Here is an 8136-nt window from a genome sequence, read left to right as displayed (position 1 = left end):
GATAAGAGAGATACCAGAACAGCGCAGGATGCTAGATGACCCAAAGCCATTTCAGCATGTCACATTTAGATATATGTTTGGTACGTGCTATGATATTGCAATTATTTCTATGGAAAAGTACTAGGGCTAATACATCGCATTACAGTGGAAAGTCCCAAAAGCTGCCTACTTAAGACACGTGGTCAGCAACAATTTCGGACCATAAATGGTGTAGCGTAGCCTAGGCAGTTGCTAATTGGTCAAGTATTCGATGCTTCGTTTGTGCTCCGTGCATTACGATGCTGCATCCTCTGTGGTTTGTGTCAATAAAAGCTGTCAGAGACATCACTTCTTTGGACACTCAGCAGCTATGCCGACTGTCTCCGTGCTGCACGTACTTGTATTATCTTGTCATCTATAATACATGTTCTCTAGCATATGTGCTGATTGCTATTATTTTATTTAGGCTACCACAGTAGTGTGCTATGAGAGTCTTTTACATCTTCGACACTTGTAAAGTCTTAACAGATTTCAGTCTATTTAACGTGCAGTATATTTCCTTCTTTATATCATCACTAGCAGCCCGTCCCGACGTTGTCCGGGTATGAATTGCTGCCGGCCAGTAGTATATTGTTTTGTAGGATTTCGTTTTGATAGCATTTCTTATCTGTGACAGGCCTGTGAAACGCTCCGATTCACAGTGCACTGCTGATGCACTTAAGAGTGCGCGTTCAATAGTGTGTGAACTCGAGTTTCCCTACTTTATTTTTCCTTGCAATATTATATCGCGCAAACTCGACAACATGGCATGAGCACAATGTACATTACAGAAGAACACATTCATTTGTGGTAGGCACGGGGAGACAAAGCAATTTGCCTGGAATCACAGGATGTTGACCTGATGCCGAGATTCGAATTTAGCTCCCCAGCTCTAAAGTTCGCAATTCTAGAACTTATGGCGGGAGGTGTGTCTAAAAGTGTATGTCGGTGCTGCCATCAATGAGACAGACCTGTGCATTTTTTAAATGGGTGGTGAAAAAATATGAGTATGTTGCTGCAGATGTGTGCCGCCGTGCCACCAATGTACTTACCGGGGGAGGGTAAACACCCATTATTCTGCAACTTTCTTTCCGCAGACCATCACTCCACATACATTCATTACAAAATTACCATGACTCCGCAATAGCATTATAACGCATGGCATTACATTTTATATGCTTTTACCACGCATACATTTACAACGAAATTCGTTGTAAATGCATGAATGGTAAAAGCATGTTTTAAAAAAAAAATTTGGATATGGTAAGTATGGGTATAGGGGTATATGTTCTGGGGTACTGAGGTATATGTTTTGGGGTATTTGGGTATTTTAAGGGTTCAGATATAGATTTGGGTTATGGGATACAAGGGTAGTTTTAGGGGCAGATTTACAAGCCACTTGCTCCTCTTTTGCGCCGCCGTTGTGTCACTTTTGTGACGCAGCGCCGGCGCAAAAGATGCACCATGGTGCGGGGTAATAACAACGTGACACATCTGGAAGATGCGCCATGTTGTAAAGCCCTGCGCCATAACGAGCCTTTCCTGCGCAGGGGGGGGGCGATCCGGCGCAGGAACGCCTCCTAAAAGTGGCTGGGTGAAATCTACAAGATTTCACTCAGTCACTTTTAGGCCAATGCTGCGTCAAAACCCTGCGCCTGCTTGAAGCAGGCGTAAGGCTTGAGGCAGCATTGAAAGAATAGGCCCCCCCAGAGCATTGCTGGAGCTGCGTCGCGCTTTTGACGCAACTCCAGCAATGCACCGCTTTTACGGCACAGATGCGTGACTCATCTGTGCCGTTTTATTCCCATGGTGCGCCGCATTGTAAATGCGACGCATCATGGGTGGCGGAGCTGCGGCGCACAATTACTGGCGCATCCCTGCTAATTTGCAGGGATGCGCCAGTAATTGTAAATCTGCCCCTTAGGGTTTAGGGATAGGTATGGGTTTTGGGGTACAGGGGTATTTTTAGGGTTCAGGACAAGGTTTGGGTTTTGGGGTATAGGAGTATTTTTAGGGTTCAGAGGTAGGTTTGGGTTACAGGGGTATTTTAAGGGTTCAGGGCTAGGTTTGGGTTTTGGGATACAGGGTATTTTTAGGGTTCAAGGGCTAGGTTTGGGTTTGGGGGTACATGGGTATTTTAGAGTTCAGAGGTAGGTTTGGGTTTGGGGTACAGGGTTATTTTTAGGGTTCAGGGCTAGGTTTGGGTTTTGGGGTACATGGGTATTTTAAAGGTTCAGGGCTAGGTTTGGGTTTTTCGGTACAGGGGTATTTTAGGGTTCAGGGGTAGGTTTGGGTTTTGGGGTACAGTGGTATTTTTAGGGTTCATGGCTAGGTTTGGGTTTTGGGGTACAGGGGTATTTTTAGGGTTCAGGGATAGGTTTGGGTTTTGAGGTACATGGGTATTTATAGGGTTCAGGGCTAGGTTTGGGTTTTTGGGTACAGGGGTATTTTTAGGGTTTAGGGATAGGTTTGGGTTTGGGGGTACAGGGTATATTTATAGGGTTAAGATGGGTTACAGTTTAAGGGTGTTGGGGTATTTTAAGGAGTAGGGGTGGGTTATGATTATGGGGTGCAGGGATATTTAAAGGGAGCAGGGTGGGATTTGCACACGATATGAGACAAGGCATTAAAGGCGGAACGTACCACACGCCCCCAGCGTTTTTCACGCCCCCAGCACATGCCCACAGCCCAACGCAGACATGCCCATAAGGGACTACTTTGCTGGCACGGTTCTTTTACCTTTTAAATGTATATGGTGGGCGTCAGCATAACCTATGTCCTTCTGCTGCAACTGCCCTTTCCAACGCTGTATTGGGTGTTGCGATTGGTGCTGTGGTTCATGAGATTACCCGCCTCAAAGGTTTGGGCTCTCTCTTTATTATATCAGTATGGATATTCTGCCTCAGTGTCGTGTGTTTTTATTCCTGTTGTTGTTTTTCCTCCTATTGGACGGGACTGGCTTCCTCATAGAAAAACACTACTGATTGTTGCGTGATATTTTTTGTCTTGTACCTACTTTTATTTAATAGCAAAAACTGCACTGACAGCATGCTGACAATGTGTCTTATTGTAAGCGCTGTCTCTGAGCAGCATGTTTACTGGTGGTCCAGTAGTTAGGATTTTGTGCTCTCACTGCTGCGGCCTGTGCAATGTGTCCTTACACACGGGGCGAGTCCCATGTGAAAGGCCCTGCATCACTCCTTATGCCTGCTTGAATCAGGTGTAAGGATTTGACGCAGTCAAGTTGTTGAAGTGTTGCAGTAAAATCGCATAGATTTCTCTGCGCCACTTCTACATGGTTTTTCTGAGTTGGAACGCACAATCTGCATGCATTATACCTGAAGCAGGTATACTGTAGTGAAGTGGTTTACAAAGTGACACATCTGCATAGATGCGTTACTTTGTAAATATGGCGCAGTGCGGTGCATTTTTACGCTGCCGCAGCGTCACAAAAAGGGATGCAGCTGCAGCGTAAGGGCCTCATAAATAAGACCCTGATTACCTCATTTATGATGTTTGCTGTGTGCAGCACTCACAAAAAAGAGAAAAAATGAGGAGAAATAAAGATACTTCTCCTCGTTGTGCCTCGGTATGTTTTTGGAGCTGCCTCAGAGTTACGCTTTCTTGTAAGGCTGGGCCAGTGCCAAAAAGCTGTGGATGTTGCTGGGATCGCTCCCCAGTAACACCATGCGTTAAAGGGAATGATATTTACGAGGCAGCATTAAGACTAAAAAAGTGGCCTAGTGCTGCTTCGTAAATCTGGATCAGGCTCCTGCGCCACGGAATGTCACAAAAAGAAACATTCCAGCGGGACAAGAACCTAATAAATAAGGCCCTGGATGTTTTGACAAGCGGAAGAATAAAAAAAAGAATTTAGAAAGTTTTCTCTGGAATTTGATTGTAACTCACTTCATTGGTGGTGCATTATTAGTTGTGTTTTGAGTATATCTGACCACCCTTGCGCAGTAGTTGTATTTAATGAATGCACACATTTCTTATTAAAACAAATATTAATAATACATTGTGAACAAGAGGAAGATACGGTATCCATGACTCGTTGTCCAATTTCTTTGTTGAATTGCTTATTTATGAGATGCCGGCACTGCCGGGTCGTCCCTTTTTTTGACGCTCCAATGACTCAGGCGCCTCAATCATATCTATGAGGCAACACAAGGTCGCTTTGTGGGCCGTTGCATGGCCTCGTAGATATGGAGTAAGACAAAGCTGCGCAAGTGGCTGTGTTGCCGTTCTCGGCGGTCGGAATCCTTCCATGGGTGTTGTTGGTGGGTTTTCCCTCGCAACGCCCATGGATTTTGATGCTGCCCCAGATTTACTTAATCACTTGAACCAGGGGCAGCGGCAAAACCGTACGCCTTCCCAAAGTCGGCATAAAGAGGAGAAATAGTTGCATCTCTCTTCATTTTTTACTCTTTCCATGTGTGTTGCATTCTGCAGCCTACTGGGGAAATGCCCAGTGAAATAAAAGGCCTGTCTGGAGGTGCCCCGGACAGCGGACACTCCCTGAAGGGGAAAGGTGTCTTTCCTTTGTAGGAATGCACCAGTGATTGTGATTGGCCGAAGGTCACAGACACAGCCCGTCACACCCTCAAAGAGTGGGCATGTAACCCTGATGCCCTCTCACCCTGCTCTGGAGCTTAGACCATCTGCGTCCTCCCCAACCAGGCATTATCTCTTATTAGACACTAAAAATAAGCACCAGCAGTGTGGGCCCTTGTGTCGCACTAGTGCGTTTTACTGAATATCTTTTAAACTCGTACGCTTTACTTTTCGTGACCTCACATTCTTAGAAGCAACAACTATCGAGCAACCAAATTCTAGGTATTTTTTTCATGACATTCTGCCTCGACACACGGAAGAGATGAATCAGGGGGGTACTATACCACCCAGGGGAAGAGACTGATTCCCCAGGAAGATACTGAACCAGACTGTAAACTAAACACCATTCGAAATATGTGGTACTGGAACTCAGAAACCTGATGTAGTCCTCAGGTGCGAAACGCGTTGACTGGGCTGATTGGAAAAAAAGTTTTGTTCTGAAAAACTAACAGAAGTTGGATTATGAAACTTAATTGCAAGACTCCTGAAAATTGAATATTGTGGAATTGCATCATATTGGATATGTTGCTGGATTTTTTGATGCCTCGAAGCTAGGCTGAAAATAAATTAACATAGTTTACACTCCTTTGTAATTGTTTTTTTTTTTCTTATTAGTGCCATGCTGTGACGTTATAACCTGGTAGTGGCTGTGGTCTTAATTGGAATGTCCTCTGAGAGTTCCTGCGACTAAGGTGGGTACAGACATGAATAATATAAAATACAGATAGTGTTATAGCACAGATAGAGACACCATATCTGAGACTTAAACATGCCAGCGTGCAGCTGGCTCGTTGGTCTAGGGGTATGATTCTCGCTTAGGGTGCGAGAGGTCCCGGGTTCAAATCCCGGACGAGCCCTCTTGTCCTTTTAAAAAGTTGTATTTCAAGAAATGGATACTTTGAAAAGGTGCGAGTCACAAAACAAGTGACTTTGAAATACTCGGGGTTGGTTTTGCATTTGATGACACCTGACGCACTCAAAGCAAGAACGTGAGCCCTGCACCACCGAGCCAGCTGCAGAAACAGCTGGAGGAGGGGGCGGGGCAGCGACCCCGCCACATCAGCAGCCAGGAGGGGTTTGTTTTATGTCATTCCGTTGAATCTGAGACAGAAAGGTGAGCCGTGGGGGTGCACACTGGACACAGCAGCAGGGCTGAGACCCCATCCAGACACGGGGGGGGGGGGGGGTGGGTTTGACAAGCGGAAGAATAAAAAAAAGAATTTAGAAAGTTTTCTCTGGAATTTGATTGTAACTCACTTCATTGGTGGTGCATTATTAGTTGTGTTTTGAGTATATCTGACCACCCTTGCGCAGTAGTTGTATTTAATGAATGCACACATTTCTTATTAAAACAAATATTAATAATACATTGTGAACAAGAGGAAGGTACGGTATCCATGACTCGTTGTCCAATTTCTTTGTTGAATTGCTTATTTATGAGATGCCGGCACTGCCGGGTCGTCGCTTTTTTTGACGCTCCAATTACTCAGGCGCCTCAATCATATCTATGAGGCAACACAAGGTCACTTTGTGGGCCGTTGCATGGCCTCGTAGATATGGAGTAAGACAAAGCTGCGCAAGTGGCTGTGTTGCCGTTCTCGGCGGTCGGAATCCTTCCATGGGTGTTGTTGGTGGGTTTTCCCTCGCAACGCCCATGGATTTTGATGCTGCCCCAGATTTACTTTATCACTTGAACCAGGGGCAGCGGCAAAACCGTACGCCTTTCCAAAGTCGGCATAAAGAGGAGAAATAGTTGTATCTCTCTTCATTTTTTACTCTTTCCAGGTGTGTTGCATTCTGCAGCCTACTGGGGAAATGCCCAGTGGAATAAAAGGCCTGTCTGGAGGTGCCCCGGACAGGGGACACTCCCTGAAGGGGAAAGGTGTCTTTCCTTTGTAGGAATGCACCAGTGATTGTGATTGGCCGAAGGTCACAGACACAGCCCGTCACACCCTCAAAGAGTGGGCATGTAACCCTGATGCCCTCTCACCCTGCTCTGGAGCTTAGACCATCTGCGTCCTCCCCGACCAGGCATTATCTCTTATTAGACACTAAAAATAAGCACCAGCAGTGTGGGCCCTTGTGTCGCACTAGTGCGTTTTACTGAATATCTTTTAAACTCGTACGCTTTACTTTTCGTGACCTCACATTCTTAGAAGCAACAACTATCGAGCAACCAAATTCTAGGTATTTTTTTCATGACATTCTGCCTCGACACACGGAAGAGATGAATCAGGGGGGTACTATACCACCCAGGGGAAGAGACTGATTCCCCAGGAAGATACTGAACCAGACTGTAAACTAAACACCATTCGAAATATGTGGTACTGGAACTCAGAAACCTGATGTAGTCCTCAGATGCGAAACGCGTTGACTGGGCTGATTGGAAAAAAGTTTTGTTCTGAAAAACTAACAGAAGTTGGATTATGAAACTTAATTGCAAGACTCCTGAAAATTGAATATTGTGGAATTGCATCATATGGATTATGTTGCTGGATTTTTTGATGCCTCGAAGCTAGGCTGAAAATAAATTAACATAGTTTACACTCCTTTGTAATTGTTTTTTTTTTTCTTATTAGTGCCATGCTGTGACGTTATAACCTGGTAGTGTCTGTGGTCTTAATTGGAATGTCCTCTGGGAGTTCCTGCGACTAAGGTGGGTACAGACATGAATAATATAAAATACAGATAGTGTTATAGCAGAGATAGAGACACCATATCTGAAACTTAAGCATGCCAGCACACAGCTGGCTCGTTGGTCTAGGGGTATGATTCTCGCTTAGGGTGCGAGAGGTCCCGGGTTCAAATCCCGGACGAGCCCTCTTGTCCTTTTATAAAGTTGTATTTCAAGAAATGGATACTTTGAAAAGGTGCGAGTCACAAAACAAGTGACTTTGAAATACTCGGGGTTGGTTTTGCATTTGATGACACCTGACGCACTCAAAGCAAGAACGTGAGCCCTGCACCACCGAGCCAGCTGCAGAAACAGCTGGAGGAGGGGGCGGGGCAGCGACCCCGCCACATCAGCAGCCAGGAGGGGTTTGTTTTATGTCATTCCGTTGAATCTGAGACAGAAAGGTGAGCCGTGGGGGTGCACACTGGACACAGCAGCAGGGCTGAGACCCCATCCAGACACGGGGGGGGGGGGGGGGGGGGGGGGGGGGGGGTTTGAGGGGGGTGCTCACTAAGAAGAGCATTTGTTACATTTGTAATGTTCGGGTTGTTTTTGGTCACATTGATGTTAGGACGGTGTCTGCCCTCGTTCACTCTGATTGGTGCATCAAGAGATGCGGGAATTCTGGGTCTCATCCTCCTTCACTCTGTTTCGGGGGCTCTTTAAAAGTCCCGTGTATTTTCTTTGGCTCAATAATTCGGATGGTCGCGTTAAAAGCGCCTTGGATCTGATTGGCGCATTCTGTGGCACAGGCAACCTGGTGGGGGGGGGGGGGGGGGGGGGGGATCTTTGGGTGCAGAGGTGTATTTCAAAGGCTTATTCTCTGG

At 45.9% G+C, this 8136-nt stretch overlaps 2 non-coding genes across 2 annotated transcripts; both read left to right on the top strand.

Annotated features, from left to right (window-relative positions):
• Positions 1 to 5420: 5420 nt before the first annotated feature.
• On the top strand, positions 5421 to 5492 carry TRNAP-AGG (transfer RNA proline (anticodon AGG)). The gene has a single exon. It is a non-coding gene; the product is annotated as a tRNA-Pro (tRNA).
• Positions 5493 to 7384: 1892 nt separating this feature from the next.
• TRNAP-AGG (transfer RNA proline (anticodon AGG)) lies at positions 7385 to 7456 on the top strand. Its single transcript has one exon. It is a non-coding gene; the product is annotated as a tRNA-Pro (tRNA).
• Positions 7457 to 8136: the final 680 nt, after the last annotated feature.

Source organism: Lissotriton vulgaris, chromosome 1_1 (assembly GCF_964263255.1).
Source record: "Lissotriton vulgaris chromosome 1_1, aLisVul1.2, whole genome shotgun sequence".
Classification (NCBI taxonomy): domain Eukaryota; kingdom Metazoa; phylum Chordata; class Amphibia; order Caudata; family Salamandridae; genus Lissotriton; species Lissotriton vulgaris.
The sequence above is the reverse complement of the archived record's forward strand: the minus strand, read 5'-3'. Positions and strand labels throughout refer to the sequence as shown.